Below are 19751 nucleotides of genomic sequence, written 5' to 3' on the forward strand. Positions count from 1 at the left end.
CTCCAGCAACACTCAGTTTGTTCTTTAGAGTTAAGAGTCTCTTATGGTTTGCCTCCCTGTTTTTTATCTTATTTTTTTTCCTTTCCTTCTCCTATGTTCATCTGTTTTGTTTCTTAAATTCACGTATGAGTGAAATTATATGGTATTTGTCTTTCTCTGACTGATTAATTAGCTTAATTTAATACTCTCTAGTTCCATCCATGTCATTGCAAATGGCAAGATTTCATTCTTTCTGATGGCTGAGTAATATTCCATTATATATACCACATCTTCTTTATCCATTCATCTTTTGGTGGACATCTGAGCTCTTTCCATATTTTGGCTATTGTGGACATTGCTGCTATAAACATTGGGGTACACAGCTTTGCTCTGCGTTTCCCTGATTAGTGATATTGAGCATCTTTCTATGTGCCTGCTGGCCATCTGTAATGTCTTCTTTGAAAAAAAAAGTCTATTCAGATTCTCTGCCCATTTTTTTTTTTAAAGATTTTATTTATTTATTTGAGACAGAGAGAATGAGAGAGACAGAGAGCACATGAGAGGGGGGAGGGTCAGAGGGAGAAGCAGACCCCCCGCTGAGCAGGGAGCCCGATGCGGGACTCGATCCCGGGACTCCAGGATCATGACCTGAGCCGAAGGCAGTTGCTTAACCAACTGAGCCACCCAGGCGCCCCTCTCTGCCCATTTTTTAACAGACTGTTTTTTGTTATTGAGTTGTATGACTTTTTAAAATATATTTTAGATATTAACCCCTTATCAGATATATGATTTGCAAATATTTTCTCCCATTTAGTAGATTGGTTTTTAAAAAAATTTTGTTGATAGTTTCCTTCACTGTGAAGGTTTTTAGTTTGATGTAGCCCCATTTCTTTATTTTTGTTTTCATTGCCATTACCCTTGGAGTCAAATCTAAAAACATATCTCTAAGAGTGAGGTCAAGAAGCTTACCACCTATGTTTTCTTCTAGGAGTTTTATGGTATCTGGTCTTATATTTAAGTCTTTAATCCACTGTGAATTAATTTTTGTATATGGTGTAAGATAGTGGTCCAGTTTCATTCTTTTGCATATGGCTCTTCAATTTTCCAAGTACCATTTATTGAAGACACTGTCCTTCTGTCCTTTCTCCATTGTATATTCTTGCCTCTTTTGTCATGAATTAATTGACCATATATGAAAAGCTTTCTCGGTTCTCTATTCTGTTTCATTGATCTATGTGTCTGTTTTTGTGCCAATACCATACAGTTTTCATTATTATAATTTTGTAATATAGTTTGAAATCAGGGCACACAGGAATGCCTCCAGCTTTGTTATTCTTTCTCAAGATTGCTCTGGCTATTCATAATATTTTGTGGTTCCATACAAATTTTAAGATTGTTTGTTCTTTTTGTGAGAAAAATGCCACTGGGATTTTGATAGGGATTGCATTGAATCTGGAAATTGCTGTGGGTGATACAGACATTTTTTTTTTTAAGACTTTTTTTCTTTTTTTTTTTTAAGATTTTATTTATTTACTTGACAGAGAGAGACACAGCGAGAGAGGGAGCACAAGCAGGGGGAGTGGGAGAGGGAGAAGCAGGCTTCCTGCGGAGCAGGGAGCCTGATGTGGGGCTCGATCCCAGGACCCCGGGATCATGACCTGAGCCGAAGGCAGACGCTTAATGACTGAGCCACCCAGGCGCCCCTGATACGGACATTTTAACAGTATTAATTCTTCCACTCCATAAGCATGGAATATCTTTCCATTTATGTGTGTTCGCCTCAATTTCTTTCATCAATATCTTATAGTTTTCAGCGTAGAGGCCTTTTTTACCTCCTTGATTAAATTTATTCCTGGGTATTTTATTCTTTTTTTTTTTTTTTTTAAGATTTTATTTATTTATTTGTCAGAGAGAGAGAGCACAAGCAGGGAGAGTGGCAGGCAGAGCAGGCAGAGGGAGAAGCGAGCTCCCTGCTGAGCAAGGAGTCCGATACGGGACTCATCCCAGGACCCTGGCATCATAACCTGAGCCAAAGGCAGGAACTTAACCGAGTGAGCCACCCAGGTGTCCCTATTTTATTCTTTTTAATGCAATTGTAAATGGGACTGTTTTCTTAATTTCTCTTTCTGATGGTTTGTTAGTGTATAAAAAAGCAGCAAATTTTTGTATATTGACTTTGTATCTTGCAACTTTACTGAATTTATTAGTTCTAACAATTTTTGGTGAGTTTTTAGGGTTTTCTATATATAATATCATGTTATCCACAAATAATGTCATTTTTACTTCTTCCTTTCTGTTTTGATGACTCTTATTTCATTTTCTTCCTAATTGCTCTGGCTAGGACTTCCAAAACTACATTGAATAAAAGTGGCAAGAACAGGTATCCATGTCTTATTCTTGATCTTTCAGCTTTTCACCACTGAGTATGATGTTAGCTGGGCTTATCATAAATGGCTTTTATTATGTTGAGGTACATTCCCTATATACCTGCTTTGTTGCGAGTTTTTATTATAAACAGGTGTTACATTTTGTCAAGTGTTTTTTCTACATCTATTGAGATGATATGATTTTTATCCTTCATTTTGTTGATGTGGTGTATCACGTTAATTAACTTGTGGATGTTAACCATCCTTGCATCCTTGGAATAAATCTCACTTGATCATGGTATATGATCCTGTCAATATATTGCTGAATTTGGTTTGCTAATATTTTGCTGAGGATTTTTGCATCTATGTCCATCAGGGATATTGTCCTATAATTTTCCTCTTTTGTGGTTTCCTTGTCTGGTCTTGGTATCAGGGTAATGCTGGCTTTGTATAATAAGTCTGAAAGCATTCCTGCCTCTTCAGTTTTTTGGAGGAATTTGAGAAGGATAGGTATAAAATCTTTGTATGGTAGAGTTTACCAGTAAGGCCCCCTGGCCCTAGACTTTTGTTTGTTGGGAGGTTTTTGATTAATGATTCAATCTCCTTGCTAATTATCAGTCTACTCAGATCTTCTTTCTTCATGATTTGAAGTACTGCATGTGTCTAGGAATTTATCCATTTCCTCTAGGTTGTTTAATTTGTTAGCATATAATTATTTATAGTTTCTTACGATATTTTATATTTCTGTGGTATCAGTAATATATCCTCTTTCATTCTGAGTTTATTTATTGGAGTCCTATCATTTTTTTTCTTAGTGAGTCTAGCTAAGGTTTATCAATTTATTTCTTTTCAAAATAACCAGCTCTTTGTTTCATTGATTCTATTGTCTTTTCAGTCTCTATTTCATTTATTTCTGCTCTGATCTTTATTACTCCCTTCCCTCTATTAGTTTTGGCCTTCACTTGTTCCTTTTTTTCTAGTTCCTTTAGGTGTAAAGTTAGATTGCTTATTTGAAATTTTTCTTTTTTCTTGAGGTTGGCCTATATCACTCACTATGAACCTCCCTCACAGAACTGCTCTTGCTGCGTCTCATAGATTTTGGTATGTTGCAATCTCATTTTCATTTGGGACCCACTATTATGTGAATGTTGATCTACTTGATGTTGTGCCATAGGTGCCTTAAGTTATCTTCACTTTTTAAAATTCCTTTTTCTTTTTTTCTTTTCTTTCTTTATTTTTTTATTATGTTATGTTAATCACCATACATTACATCACTAGTTTTTTTTTTTTTTAAAGATTTTATTATTTATTTGAGAGAGAGAGAATGAGAGACAGAGAGCATGAGAGGGAGGAGGGTCAGAGGGAGAAGCAGACTCCCTGCCGAGCAGGGAGCCCGATGCGGGACTCGATCCAGGGACTCCAGGATCATGCCCTGAACCGAAGGCAGTCGCCTAACCAACTGAGCCACCCAGGCGCCCTACATCATTAGTTTTTGATGTAGTGTTCCATGATTCATTGTTTGTGTATAACACTCAGTGCTCCATTCAGTACATGCCCTCTTTAATACCCATCACCAGGCTAACTGATCCCCCCAACGCCCTCCCCCTTAACACCCTCAGTTTGTTTCTCAGAGTCAATAGTCTCTCATGTTTCATCTCCCCCTCCGATTTCCCCACTTCATTTTTCCCTTCCTGCTATCTTCTTCTCCTCTCTTTTTTTTTTTTTTTTTTAACATATAATGTATTATTTGTTTCAGAGGTACAGGTCTGTGATTCATCAGTCTTACACAATTCACAGTGTTCACCATAGCACATACCCTCGCCAATGTCTATCACCCAGCCACCCCATCCCTCCCACACCCCATCACTCCAGCAACCCTCAGTTTATTTCCTGAGATTAAGAATTCCTCATATCGGGGCGCCTGGGTGGCTCAGTCGGTTAAGTGACTGCCTTCGGCTCAGGTCATGATCCTGAAGTCCCGGGATCGAGTCCCGCATCGGGCTCCTTGTTCAGCAAGGGGTCTGCTTCTCCCTCTGCCCTCTTCCCTCTTCCCTCTTCCCTCTCGTGCTCTCTGTCTCTCATTCTCTCTCTCTCAAATAAATAAATCTTAAAAAAAAAAAAAAACTTATAAAAAAAAAAAGAATTCCTCATATCAGTGAGGTCATTTGATACATGTCTTTCTCTAATTGACTTATTTCGCTCAGCATAATACCCTCCAGTTCCATCCACGTCGTTGCAAATGGCAAGATTTCATTCCTTTTGATGGCTGCATAATATTCCATTATATATATATGCCACATCTTCTTTATGTATTCATCTGTCGATGGACATCTGGGCTCTTTCCATAGTTTGGCTATTGTGGACATCGCTGCTATAAACATCGGGGTGCATGTACTCCTTTGGATCCCTACTTTCTATCTTTGGGGTAAACACCCAGTAGTGCAATTGCTGCATTGTATGGTAGCTCTATTTTCAACTCTTTGAGGAACCTCCATACTGTTTTCCAGAGTGGCTGCACCAGCTTGCATTCCCACCAACAGTGTAGGAGGGTTCCCCTTTCTCTGCATCCCCGCCAACATCTGTCATTTCCTCGCCAACATCTGTCATTTCCTGATGTGTTAATTTTAGCCCTTCTGACTGGCACGAGGTGGTATCTCATTGAGGTTTTGATTTGGATTTCCCTGATGCTGAACGATGTTGAGCACTTTTTCATGTGTCTGTTGTCCATTTGGATGTCTTCTTTGGAAAAATGTCTGTTCATGTCTTCTGCCCATTTCTTGATTGGATCATTTGTTCTTTGGGTGTTGAGTTTAAGAAGTTCTTTATAGATTTTGGATACTAGCCCTTTATCTGATATGTCATTTGCAAATATCTTCTCCCATTCTGTCGGTTGTCTTTTGGTTTTGTTGACTGTTTCTTTTACTGTGCAAAAGCTTTTGATCTTGATGAGGTCCCAATAGTTCATTTTTGCCCTTGCTTCCCCTGCCTTTGGCGATGTTTCCAGGAAGAAGTTGCTGTGGTTGAGGTCACAGAGGTTGCTGCCTGTGTTCTCCTTTAGGATTTTGATGGACTCCTGTCTCACATTTAGGTTTTTCAACCATTTTGAGTCTATTTTTGTGTGTGGTGTAAGGAAATGGTCCAGTTTCATTCTTCTGCATGTGGCTGTCCAATTTTTCCAACACCATTTGTTGAAGAGACTATCTTTTTTCCATTGGACATTCTTTCCTGCTTTGTCGAAGACTAGTTGACCACAGAGTTGAGGGTCCATTTCTGGGCTCTCTATTCTGTTTCATTAATCTATGTGTCTGTTTTTGTGCCAGTACCATACCGTCTTGATGATAGCTTTGTAATAGAGCTTGAAGTCCGGAATTGTGATGCCACCAGCTTTGCTTTTCTTTTCCAAAATTCCTCTGGCTATTCAGGGTCTTTTCTGGTTCCATACAAATTTTAGGATTATTTGTTCCATCTCTTTGAAAAAAGTGGATGGTATTTTGATAGGGATTGCATTGAATGTGTAGATAGCTCTCGGTAGCACTGACATCATCACAATATTTTTTCTTCCAGTCCACGAGCATGGAACGTTTTTCCATTTCTTTGTGTTTTCTCAATTTCTTTCATGAGTATTTTATAGTTTTCTGAGTACAGATTCTTTGCCTCTTTGGTTAGATTTATTCCTAGGTATCTTATGGTTTTGGGTGCAATTGTAAATGGGATCGACTCCTTAATTTCTCTTTCTTCTGTCTTGTTGTTGGTGTATAGGAATGCCACTGATTTCTGTGCATTGATTTTATATCCTGCCATTTTACTGAATTGCTGTATAAGTCCTAGCAGTTTTGCGGTGGAGTCTTTTGGGTTTTCCACATAAAGTATCATATCATCTGCAAAGAGTGAGAGTTTGACTTCTTCTTTGCCGATTTGGATGCCTTTTATTTCTTTTTGTTGTCTGATTGCTTTGGCTAGGACTTCTAATACTATGTTGAATAGCAGTGGTGATAGTGGACATCCCTGCTGCATTCCTGACCTTAGGGGGAAAACTCAGTTTTTCCCCATTGAGAATGATATTCGTTGTGGGTTTTTCATAGATGGCTTTTAGGATATCGAGGTATGTACCCTCTATCCCTATACTCTGAAGAGTTTTGATCAAGAAAGGATGCTGTACTTTGTCAAATGCTTTTTCTGCATCTATTGAGAGGATCATATGGTTCTTGTTCTTTCCTTTATTAATGTATTGTATCACATTGATTGATTTGCAGATGTTGTATCAACCTTGCAGCCCAGGGTTAAATCCCACTTGGTCATGGTGAATAATCCTTTTAATGTACTGTTGGATCCTATTGGCTAGTATTTTGGTGAGAATTTCTGCGTCCATGTTCATCAAGGATATTGGTCTGTAATTCTCCTTTTGGATGGGGTCTTTGTCTGGTTTGGGGATCAAGGTAATGGTGGCCTCATAAAACGAGTTTGGAAGTTTTCCTTCCATTTCTATTTTCTGGAACAGTTTCAGAAGAATAGGTATTAATTCTTCTTGAAATGTTTGGCTGAATTCCCCTGGGAAGCCATCTGGCCCTGGGCTTTTGTTTTTTGTTTTTTTTTTAAAGATTTTATTTATGTATTTGACAGAGAGATAGACAGAAGAGCACAAGCAGAGGGAGTGGCAGAGGGAGACGGAGAAGCAGGCTCTGCACTGAGCAGGGAACCCGATGCGGGACTCGATCCCAGGACCCTGAGATCATGACCTGAGCCGAAGGCAGACGCTTAACCATCTGAGCCACCCAGGCACCTTGGGCTTTTGTTTTTTGGGAGATTTTTGATGACTGCTTCAATTTCCTGAGTGGTTATAGGTCTGTTCAGGTTTTCTATTTCTTCCTGGTTCAATTTTGGTAGTTTATACATCTCTAGGAATGCATCCATTTCTTACAGATTATCTAATTTGCTGGCATATAGTTGCTCATGATGTTCTTATAATTGTTTGTATTTCTTTGGTATTGGTTATGATTGCTCCTCTTTCATTCATGATTTTATTTATATGGGTCATTTCTCTTTTCTTTTTGATAAGTCTGGCCAGGGGTTTATCAATCTTGTTAATTCTTTCAAAGAACCAGCTCCTAGTTTCTCTGTTCTACTGTTCTTTTGGTTTCTATTTCATTGATTTCTGCTCTGATCTTTATTATTTGTCTTCTCTTGCTGCGTTTAGGCTTTATTTGCTGTTCTTTCTCCAGCTCCTTTAGGTGTAGGCTTAGGTTGTGTATTAGAGACCTTTCTTGTTTCTTGAGAAAGGCTTGTATTGCTATATATTTTCCTCTTAGGACCGCCTTTGCTGCATCTCAAAGATTTTGAACAGTTGTGTTTTCATTTTCATTTGTTTCCATGAATCTTTTTAATTCTTCTTTAATTTCCTGGTTGACCCATTCATTGTTTAGTAGGATGCTCTTTAGCCTCCATGTATTTGAGTTCTTTCCAACTTTCCTCTTGTGATTGAGTTCTAGTTTCAAAGCATTGTGGTGAAAATATTGAGGGAATGAGCCCAATCTTTTGGTACCAGTTGAGACCTGATTTGTGACCTGGGATGTGATCTATTCTGGAGACTGTTCCATAGGCACTAGAGAAGAATGTGTATTCTGTTGCTTGGGGATGGAATGTTCTCAATATATCTGTGAAGTCCATTTGGTCCAGTGTGTCATTTAAAGTCTTTATTTCCTTGTTGATCTTTTGCTTAGATGATCTGTCCATTTCAGTGAGGAGGGTGTTAAAGTCCCCCACTATTATTGTATTGTTGTCAATGTGTTTCTTTGCTTTTGTTATTAATTAGCTTATATAATTGGCTGCTCCCATGTTAGGGGCATAGATATTTACAAGTGTTAGATCTTCTTGTTGGACAGACCCTTTAAGTATGATATAGTGTGCTTCCTCTTCTCTTATTCTAGTCTTTGGTTTAAAATCTAATTTGTCTGATATAAGGATTGCCACCCCAGCTTTCTTTTGGTGTCCATTAGCATGGTAAATGGTTTTCCACCCCCTCACTTTCAATTGGGGGGTGTCTTCGGGTCTAAAATGAGTCTCTTGCAGACAGCACATCGATGGGTCTTGCTTTTTTATCCAATTTCATAGCCTGTTTCTTTTGATTGGTGCATTTTGCCCATTTACATTCAGGGTAACTATTGAAAGATATGAATTTAGTGCCATTGTACTGCCTGTAAGGTGACTGTTACTGTGTATTGTCTGTGTTCCTTTCTGGCCTATGTTACTTTTAGGCTCTCTCTTTGCTTAGAGGACCCCTTTCAATATTTCTTGTAGGGCTGGTTTCGTGTTTGCAAATTCCTTTTGTTTTTGTTTGTCCTGGAAGCTTTTTATTTCTCCTATTTTCAGTGACAGCCTAGCTGGATATAGTATTCCTGGCTGCATATTTTTCTCATTTAGTGCTCTGAATATATCATGCCAGTCCTTTCTGGCCTGCCAGGTCTCTGTGGATAGGTCTGTTGCCAATCTAATGTTTCTACCATTGTAGATTACAGATCTCTTCTCCTGAGCTGCTTTTAGGATTTTCTTTTTGTCTCTGAGACTCGTAAGTTTTACTATTAGATGTCGGGGTGTTGACCTATTTTTATTGATTTTGAGGGGGATTCTCTGTGTCTCCTCAATTTTGATGCCTGTTTCCATCCCCAAATTAGGGAAGTTCTGTGCTATAATTTGCTCCAATATACCTTCTACCCCTCTCTCTCTTTCTTCTTCTTCTGGGATCCCAATTATTCTAATATTTTTCATCTTATGGTATCACTTATCTCTTGAATTCTGCCCTCGTGATCCAGTAGTTGTTTATTTCTCTTTTTCTCAGCTTCTTTATTTTCCATCATTTGGTCTTCTATATCACCAATTCTCTCTTCTGCCTCATTTATCCTAGCAGTTAGAGCCTCCATTTTTTATTGCACCTCATTAATAGCCTTTTTGATTTTGACTTGGTTAGATTTTAGTTCTTTTATTTCTGCAGAAAGAGTTTCTCTAATAACTTCCATGCTTTTTTCAAGCCCAGCTAGTATCTTTAAAATCGTCATTCTGAACTATAGTTCTGACATCCTACTAATGTCCATATTGATTAGGTCCCTGGCAGTCGGTACTGCCTCTTGTTCTTATTTTTGAGGTGATTTTTTCCATATTGTCATTTTGTCCAGAGGAGAACAGATGAATGAGAGAACAAAATGCTAACAGGGTAACAACAGCTCCAGAAAAATATACACTAAACAAATGAGAAGAGACCTGAAACCAGGGGAAAAGAAAGGGAAAGAAAGAAAAAAGAAAGAAAAAGAAAAAGATTAAAAAAAAAGAATATGATCAAATATGATCAGGCTGGTGCATAGGTTAGTGCCACACACTAGATTTTGGGCATATTTTGGTCTGTTAGAAGAAAGTGCCTCCCAAAATTTTAAAGAAACAAAAACTTATATATGTACAAAAATAAGGGTAAATATGATAAAGGGATGGAATATGACTGTACCGATGAAATATAAAAGATTTTATAAAAGGAATTGATAAGATAAGAAGTTGGTTGAAAAAAGAAAGAAGAGGAATTAAAAAAAAAATGGGGGGAGAATGTGATCAGGCAGGAGACTAGAACAAAGCCATACACTAGGGATTTAGGGTATATTTTGGTCTGTTAGAAGAAACTGTATCCCAAAATTTTAAAGAGAACAACATATATATATATATACCCAAAATAATATTAACTACTATGAAGGTATAGACTATGACTTTAAAAATGAAAAATAAAAAAGATTTTTTAAAAAAGGGATTGATAAGATGTTGTTTGAGAAAGGGAAAAAGAAAAATTCAAAAAAAAGAAAAAGAAAAAAAGAAAATTAAAAAAAATTAACTTTGAAAGACTAAAGAATCATGGGAAAAAAAGCCATGAATTCTATGTGCTGTATTCCCCTAGCGCTGGAGTTCTGCCATTCTCATTGATCAGTAAACTTGGTCTTGGCTGGCTGTTCTTGCTAATCTTCTGGGGGAGGGGCCTGTTGCTGTTCTTCTCAAATGTCTTTGCCAGAGGCAGAATTGCCCCACCCTTCCCGGGTCTGGACTAAGTAATCTGCTCGGGTTTGCTCTTGGGAGCTTTTGTTCCCTGCAAGCCTTCCATACAGCTTTGGAGGACGAGAGTGAAAATGGCGGCCTCCCAATCTCTGCCCTGGAGGAGCTGAGAACTCGGGGCCCCACTCCTCAGTGCGCCCCCAGAGAAAAACAGTCACTCAGTCCCGTCTCCCTGGTCTCTGGCCGCACTCCGTGCTCACCCAGCCTGTGACTGAGCATTTCTATCTCTGGCTCACGACCCTGTGTAGAGTCTCCAAACCAGCAGATCCCTGCAGTGTGCTCCTGTGCTGCTCCTCCCGGGGGAGCAAGGGGAGTCTCCCCAGATCTGCCGCTTGTTGGGTCCCTGCTGGAAGATCAGTGGCCCAACTGTGCTGTGGATCACGGTTTATGGCAACCCCGAGCTGAGAGCCCGCTCCTCCACTCTGTCTCTGCAGCCGCTTCCCTGCTCCGATACCTGGGAGCTCTGCTGCACTCAGGCACCTCCGGTCTTTCCTCTCCTCTCCTCTGTTCTCTCTCATCTCTCATCTCTCATCTTTATGACCATACTTTGAACTCTTTATCAGGTAAATTACTTATCTCCATTTCATTAAGAATTTTTCCTAGGGTTTTATCTTATTCTTTCACATGGAACATATTCCTCTGTTTCCTTGTTTTGCTTGACTCTCTGTTTGATTCTGTGTATTAGGCAAAGCAGCTACCTTTCCTAGTTTTGAAGGAGTGGTCACAGAAAGCCTGAGGGGGGTGCGTTTCAGTCTGATGTCTGTGCAGTGCCCTGGGTGTGGTAGCCTTCTAAGAACTGACTCTTTGATTATCTCATTTATGTGGAGCCCAGAATTGCAAGTACACCTGCCATCAGAGCCAGCATTCAAGGGCGCATTCCCTGGGTGGAATGTGCACACCTGCCAGCTTTGAGGTCATAGGAGAGTGCCAGGCTGGAATGAGCCTGCCAAGTGAGTTTTGCTGGGTGGAGGCATGGGGGAGCATTGGGCCAGGGCAAGTGGGCCCACCAGGTTTCACAGGGCAGGGCTGTGGGGACATGCAGGGCTGGGATAAGCACACTTACTGGGTTTGGCAGGGCTGCAGGGGAATACAGGGATGGGACAAGCAACACTAGCAAGGTAGAGGGAAAATGCAAAATGGTGCCTGCCCGTGCCTCTGTCCCTAGAGAGAGTTCCAACAGACCCCTACTCCTCTGGCAGTCCCTTTAAGCTTAGCCAATGAATCTCCTTCACATATAGTCTAGGCTCCTTTCAGCTTGCTGCTTTTGAGCTGGATCCTGGGGTGAGTGAATCTGTGTGTGAGCCCTTTAAGAGTGGAGCCTCAGTCTCCTAGAGCCCTCTAGGTCTCCTGGATATAAGCCCCATTGGTTTTTAAGGCAGATATTTTGTAGGCTCATTTCTTCAGTGCAGGTCCCAATGATTGGGATACCTAATATGGGGTTTGAACCCCTTGCTCCTTAGAGATACACTCTATATTTATGGGATCCCTCCCACTACTGGGTTGTCCCCCACTAGGGGTGGGGGTTTTGGCAAGACCACATCTCTGCCTCTACTAATCATTCTGGTGTGCCCTTTTTATCCTCTGTTGTGGAGGAGCTGTTCAGATAGTTTTCAGGTCTTTTTCATAGAGAATTGTTCTGTATGTAGCTATAGATTTGGCATGCCCATGGGAAGAGGTAAGTTCAGCGTCTTCCTATGCTGCCATCTTGAACTACCCCCTCAAACTTCTCCATTTCTATTTGGGTTAGACAGTACTGTTAGTATAGTTTTGCTGTTGTTAATAATGTATGAACACTTTCATTACAATCTTCAATCTCCAGGACTTTGTAAATGGACTACAAACCTGAAAAATGAAAATGTTCAACATACAGGTACTGAGCCCACAGGAAAGACAGAAGAAAGCCAACGTTAAAGACTTTTTTTTGATAATTTGAAATTATGCTAGAATACAGGACATCAAATTAAAACACTATTTGTCCCCTGGAAAGATTCCCAAATGTTGGTTGAAAATGAGAGATGATTAGGCTCTTTAGAAATGTTTCTGTTGATGCTGAATGTGGTTCAAGAACAAATAATTCAAGATTATTAGATGTGGGTACATTTGAATCATTCAGGCAATTGTAGAATGTGTGTTTGGAGTCTGCCCACCTCAAAAGGCTTATGTTTTTCTATATATAATGTGATAATTCCCTGACATTCTCAATTCCCTTGAGAGTTTCTAACTCCAGATAAGGAGTGTGCACATAGGCTGGCCTTGGGTTCTCATGCTCAGTAATGGCCTAAGGTTGCCACTGAGAACACATTCTTTACGTGAGCATCATTGGTGATGGCCACATAGCCATGCTGAGGCTAGCTGACTTTACCACATGCCACAAGGTGCTGAGAGCAGCACATGGTGTTGTGTAGAGAGGTTCCAACTCTGCAGGTGGGTCCCAGCCAAGGAAGTCTGAGAAGGAGCCAGGTGGCAAGAAGCCCATGCTCACACCCTCTGGGCTCAGATTAGACATGTCTGCATTCTATATACTCAGCATCCCAACAACCAGCACGTTTCTCTCTCTCTCTCTCTCCTTCCTTTCTCCCTCACACACACACACACACACACACACACACACACACACACACACACACACACACAATGAATATTTTAGTTGTCCCTGGTCACACAGTTCTCTTCCTAGGAATTGGATAGGAATGTCCCCAACAGGGAATTGACTATGTGCCAGGTATCAGCTGGGTGTTTGTTTTATTTTTCCACTTCCCCAATTCACTGTTTTCACATACAGCACAGAGAACACACCGACATATGAAGGCTTCCGGCTGTGTGTGCAAGGAGCTGAGCTCTTCTTGCTGCGAGCTGTTTAATGCACCACCAGAACTAAAATTCAGGAGCTTTTCTGAAGCCCTTACACATATAACCTTTTCTCTTTATATTTTTCCTTTTTCTGTAGCAATTCAGTTGGCTCCAGGGTTTCACCATTATCACCAGTATCCAGTTTAGTCTGACTTTCTTCAAGGGTGGCTTTTCTCACCCTGATCCATGGCATGACTCTAGAATGGTTAACCCTTTGCACACATCTTCAGAAAGCCATCTTGGATCTCCCACCAAGTAGACCAGCAAAAACCCTTACCTTCAAACCAAAGAAAATACTAAATCCATGAAATCACTTAAGAGAGGGAGAATCAAAATGTTTTATGCAGCAACCTATAAGAAACTCATTTTGTGGGATGTTTCACATTCCAGCCCATGGTTTATTCCCCCATATATCCCTGCCAGTAATATCAACCAGATGTGGCAAAGAAGTCTGTGCAGAATTGTAAAAATTACAAGCATATTCTGTAATTCCAAAGCATTGTAAAGTCACAGCTTGGTTTTCTTTCTTTAAAAAAAAAAAAAAAAAAAAAACACCAAAAAACTTTTCAAGCTGGCAAAATGTTCTCAGTACAAGTATTACCTGATCACTTTAGAAAGTTCTTCTGTTGGCCCAAAGGGCCAAAAAGTTTTCAAATATAAAACCCAACTCTACCTTTGATATGTTGTAGGGAATTTAGGAAGGTCTACTTGCACACATACATTTAAGTTTATAAATTTTCTTTTTTCTTTTTATTTTTTAAAAAATATTTTATTTATTTATTTGACAGAGAGAGAGAGCGCCCGCACAAGCAGGGGAAGTGGCAGGCAGAGGGAGAAGCAGGCTCCCCGCTGAGCAGGAAGTTCAATGCAGGGCTTGATCCCAGGACCCTGGGATCATGACCTGAGCCGAAGGCAGCCGCTTAACTGACTGAGCCACCCAGGTGCCCCTAAGTCTATAAATTTTCTGTTTTAATGTTTCAAGTCTTAATACTTTAGATCTCAGGTATGAGCATGTGCTCATATATACTCATATAAGCATAAAAGTACAAAATACTGAAACTTGAAAGCTTCAGAGATCCATGATTGTTTTTTCTCTCTTTTGTAAGGTGTGTTTCAGCACAGGAGGCACATGATAAGGTAGAAAACAATCCGTAGAATTGGGGGTCAGAAAGCCCTGGGTGTATTCCTAGTGAGTTAGTCTAACTCTTAGGCTTCAGTTTTATCATCTGTGCAGTAGGCACAAAAATATCTACCCTGCAGGAGAACTAAAGAAGATTGCATATGCAAAGGGTATCTAGTACACAATAGGTGCTCAAGAGATGTCTGGTTTTTTGCCTGCTCCCATATCTATAAAGTAATAGGGTTTGTACTAGATCAGTGTTTCTCAAAGTATGCTCATGGATGACATACACCAAAATCATGTAGGGTGCCTATTTACAAGGTCAGAACCCTAAGTCCATTCCAGATCTAATGAACTAGATGTCTTGGTTACATGGCCTGGGAATCAATATTTTAACCAGCACCTCAAGGGATTTTGTTTTCCCCAAATGCTAAGTTTGAGAAGCAGTGGAACCTAGATCCTTGCTCACCAAATGTGGTCCTGGGCCAGGGGCATCACCTGGAAGTTTGTTACAAATATAGACTCTTAGGTCCCACCCCAGACCTACAGAACCAGAATCCACATTTTAATAAGACTCCCAGGTGTTCAGATGCACAGTCAAGTTTGAAAAATTCTGGTCTATATAACTTATTCCTAACTAAAATTTTACCATTTAAGGGTCTACAAGACAATTCAAAGTATTAGCCTATAATCAACTCTGTGTATAGACAACAGGCTCCTGTGCTTAGCCAGATAAAGCCTCAGTGGAAAAGAAAAGAAACCTTCCATGCCTTCTTTCCTGGCTCTTGCTTAAAGCACTATAGACAGAGTGCAACTCATGCAAAATAGAAATCCCAAGACTGACATGGCACCCACTGTAATCCATTATCTGTCCACATGCAGATTAAAGCTAACCTGTCCTCAAGCACATGATGAAACTTGCAGTTGATGAAGCATGCTGTAAAGCAAACAGAAGGCCAGAGCCTCACTGCAGTGTTCAGGGAGTGGGGGAATGAAGAAGGAGGAGGGACGGGAGCTCCAGTTTGCAGGAATATTTTCCATGAGCTTTTAGTGGCTGTGCCCCTGGAAAAAGTGACCCCACGTCTGCAATGGTGAGGCTGGTCTGTCCCTGGACTCTGAAGGCTAGGCTCGCATGGGGGAGCAGGTCTCCGGGATCCAGCCCCAGGCAGGAGGGCTGTTTCTGAAACCCCCACCATCCTGATGGACTGGTTTCCCCATCGTCCTATTACCATTTCACCACATCAGATAACAACTCTGCTGGAAATTGAGTAGTATGGTTTTTGTTTTCTCCACTGGTTTTTCACTTTTATAGCACTGTTTCACATCGATATAGAGTTTTATGGAGACACATATTGCATGTAGTTATGTTTTCAAGTTTAGTGCAGAACTGAAAGATTAAGGTGGCTGCAGAGGGATCTACGAACAGCAAAAGGTGTTACCTAGAGATATGGGGCCCCAATCATTCAACAAGCCTGGGCCCATTTAAGGCTTCAAAGGCATAAGGGCACAAACATTAATTGAGCTTCTACTAGGTGGCACTTTAAGTAGTTACTAACTTCTCATAAATACAGTAAGGAGACTGTGGTTAGGAATGTGGGCTCTGGAGTCAGGCAAGCTTGGGTTTGAATTTTGGCTCTGCCAGTTGCTGGCTCTGACCTTGGGCAAGCTGTCCAAATCTCTAGGACTCTGTTTTTTTATCTCTAAAATGGAAATGTTATAGTATCTGACCCCCTAAACCTGAGACTGAGTAAGGGGATATACATAGAAGCAGGTCATAGAGCACCTGATCCATGCAAATATGTAATACGCACTTGGGAACTCTTATAGGCTGGTGTGTCATCCCCATCCCCCCAATTCATATTTGAAGCCCTTGGACTCGTTACTTCAGAATGTGACTGTATTTGGAGATCAGGTCCTTACAGAGGTAATTAAGTTAAAACATACCCATTAGGCTGGGGCCTAAGCCAGGGTCACTGATGTTCTTATGAGAAGAGGAAGAGACACCAGGCCTGAACATGAACAGAGGGACAACCGTGTGAAGAGGCACGAGAAGACCGCCATCTCTAAGACAAGGAGAGAGGCCTCAGGAAACCAACCCTGCCAGCACCTTGATCTTAAACTTCTAGGATCCAAACTGTGAGAAAATAAATCTCTGCTGTTTAAGCCATCTAACCTGAGATCCTTTTCTATGGCAGCCCAAGCAAACGAAGACAGGAGCTATGACTGTTATCCCTATTGCACAGCCAATCAACCTGAGACCAAGAAAGTTGAAGCTACTTGCCCAGGGTCACCAGAGAGTAGGATCCAAACCCAGGTTTATGCGGTTCCAAAGGCCACATTCTTTACTCTCCCCCTGGGCTGATTCAAAGAGATACTAGATCACCTTGCTGAATGCAGCTTCCTGTTTGGGAGTATGGGGCACACAAGGTGGTGACAAGAGCAGACAATGGTGAAGAGGAAGGAGAGGTACAAGCGAGCAGGAATGAGAGTTGGGAGGAGGACTCCCTCATTGGAAGTAAGTTCCCTGGAAACTGAGGTTTCCCAGCCTTTAACTCTGGACAGATGCTGATCTACTGTAACAACAGCCCAGTGACTTGGGGCTAGTTGGTTGGCCACACTTCATAGTGTTTTCAGCTGCCTCAGGGATTAACCTTCTAAGTTTCTTGTGACTCCACAGACCCAAGTGAGGGCCAGGGGGTTGAACCCCAGTGGCATTTTTTTAAAGCTTTCACATACCTCATAGAACTGAGTGGGGAAGAATGGTGGGGGGGGCTGTCCTGCTATCACACTGCTTGTTCAGCTACGGGCTTTAAACTACTACCAAATATGGAATGGGCTCTTTGGACATGAATCCAGGACAGACAGGCCAAAAGGACCCCCGTGGTCTCCTCATCCTCATATGGGGAAGTCAAACTCTTAAAAACTGCGGTTGTGAACCACTGTGTCCCTTGTCTCCTTAAAGCTCTCTAATCGGTAAAATGCAGAGGACTTTTTATTTTTTAAAAAGATGTATTTATTTATTTGAGAGAGAGAGGGAAAGAGAGAGAGTGGGGGGGGGAGGGCCATAGGGAGAGAGAGAATCTCAAGCAGACTCTGCACTGAGCACAGAGCCTGATGCAGGGCTCAATCTCACAACCATGAGATCACAACCTGACCAAGAGTCAGACCAACTGTGCCACCCAGGTGCCCTGGTAAAATGCAGAGGACTTTTAATCATGGTTTTTACCTTGTCTTCTGCTCCTAATGCTTTCTGCCAACATTAATACTTTAACCTCCCAATAACCAGAAATCCTTTGCTCCCTCTCCCATGTGTGGGTGAGAGAGAATGCTGGAAACAGATACAAAAAAAGGGCGGAATTAATAACCTATAGACCATGTAGCGGACTGCGTTCCATCCCATCCTGTCTAGATGAAACAACTGAGGCCTGGAGAGGGGAAGTAACATGTCTCAGGCCACAGAGCCTGTGGGTGGTGGAGCCGGTCTGAGGACCGGGATCTTCCCACTCCAAGTGCAGTGTTCCCTCACTCTCATCTCCTTTGGAGCCCGAACTCTATGCCAGGTGCTGAAGTGTTAGCCACAGATGCCAAAGCCCTGGCATAAGCACTGCTCGCATCAGTCAGCTAGCAAAGTCAACCGGAGCCATCTTTCCCTGAGCACTTGCTATGTGCTAGAGTCAAAGCTGAAGGCTGTGCATGGGTTACTTTCATTTATCCTCACAACAATGTAGAGAAGTAGGTTCTCTTGTTTATTTTATTGGTGAAGAACCTGAGACCCAGGGAGGTTAAGTGACTCATCCACAGTCTCACAGCCCCTTAACCCCTTCACTCAACTGCCACCTCCTATGCTCAGCTCTGGGTCAGGAGTGGTAGGGAACTTAAGACCAGAAACATGGTCCCGACACTTGAGAACCTTATGATCTATGTCAAGATGGGGGTCGGGGGCAAGCTAATACTTACTGAGTGCCCAGGGCATGACATAGACCTTACTGGCCCTTTATCAACCGCAGCAGTATTACCTAAACCTCAGGGCACTTCCAAGCTCTAGGATGCTCTGGCTTGTACTCTATGTGCTTGAAAACAGGGCAAGAGGACAGATACACCACTAATATAGATATGGATCAATCAATCGATGGTGCTGGATCTGAGGGTGGATGGGGATGGAGTGACCAGCAGAGGCCTGACAGAAACACTTGGATATATGACAGGTCCATTAACAATCTTTTTTATCAACACTTCAGGTCTCCACAATAGCTAGCTTGGCATGGTAGAAAACTGAAGGACGCTAACCCTTCTAAGCTTCAGAAGTAGATTTGAGAATGATTCTCTCTGCAAGATTGGTGTAAAGGTTAAATCTGAACATTGAGGCAAAGTCCCAGGGTAGTGCTACTTCTTAGAAATGTGGGCCATATGGGCAAGTAATTCAAACTCTTGAGTTGTAGTTTCCTCTACTATAAAATGGGAGTATTGAGGCAGGGAGCTGACTGTAGTAGAGAAAAGCACAGACTCCAGAGTCAGATTACTCAAATTTGAATTCTGGTTCTGTCACAAAGTAGTTGTATGATGTTGGGCGAGTTCTTAACCTCTGAGATGAAGTTTCACATTGATCAAACAGTAATAGTCATAGCACCTATCCCACAGGGCTGGTAGGAGTATCAAATGAGTTCTACATAAAGCGCTCAGAACAGCATCTGCCAGTCAATGGGTTTGCTACTGTTATTACCTTGAAGTGTTATTGAGGATCCAAAGCACTCAATTAAAGTGCAGCAGTCTGCACAAAGTAGATGCTCAATAAACTTGCAGACATCTGTTGTTTTCAAGTTTGGCATCACTTCCCCCATCTTCCAATAACAGAGTTATTCTTTCTTTGGGAAAATCCATACTCTCATCCCCAAACAAGTGGGATGAACCCACGACCCAAACTTGATCAGTCAGAGGACACCACCTCATTGGCAACAGCGATGTGCTCCGACATTGACGTGTGACCAAGCTAAGCAATCTACCATTGGTTCTTTCTTGCAGGACTGTTGACTCTATCCGGAGTGCCAGTTTAGTGCCCCCGAGTCTTCTGCTTTTGCCCACCATCATGGGCACTGTTACACACAATGGAGGGAGGGAGATGAAGTCCCAATGACATCACCAAGCCCCTGGATCCAGTTGTTCCTAAAGCCATCCATAACTATTTCTAGTCTTCCCAGGCATATAAACTAATATATTTCCTCTTTGGATTAAACTAACGTTAGTCACATTTCTGTCACTCACTGGTTAGTAATGTTATTATAATAGCAGGTTTTCAATAAATATTATTTCCCTTTCCCATCACTCCTGAAAACATCTTATTACATGTCCATAGCCTTTCC

The 19751-nt window shown here is 41.4% G+C and overlaps 1 protein-coding gene across 2 annotated transcripts in view; it reads right to left on the bottom strand.

Annotated features, from left to right (window-relative positions):
- SLIT3 (slit guidance ligand 3) overlaps window positions 1–19751 on the bottom strand; it is a 597503-nt gene that overhangs the window by 474238 nt on the left and 103514 nt on the right. The window lies entirely within an intron of this gene.

This window comes from Mirounga leonina, unplaced genomic scaffold (genome assembly GCF_011800145.1).
Source record: "Mirounga leonina isolate KUSES-001 unplaced genomic scaffold, KU_Mleo_1.0 Mir_104, whole genome shotgun sequence".
Taxonomy (NCBI): domain Eukaryota; kingdom Metazoa; phylum Chordata; class Mammalia; order Carnivora; family Phocidae; genus Mirounga; species Mirounga leonina.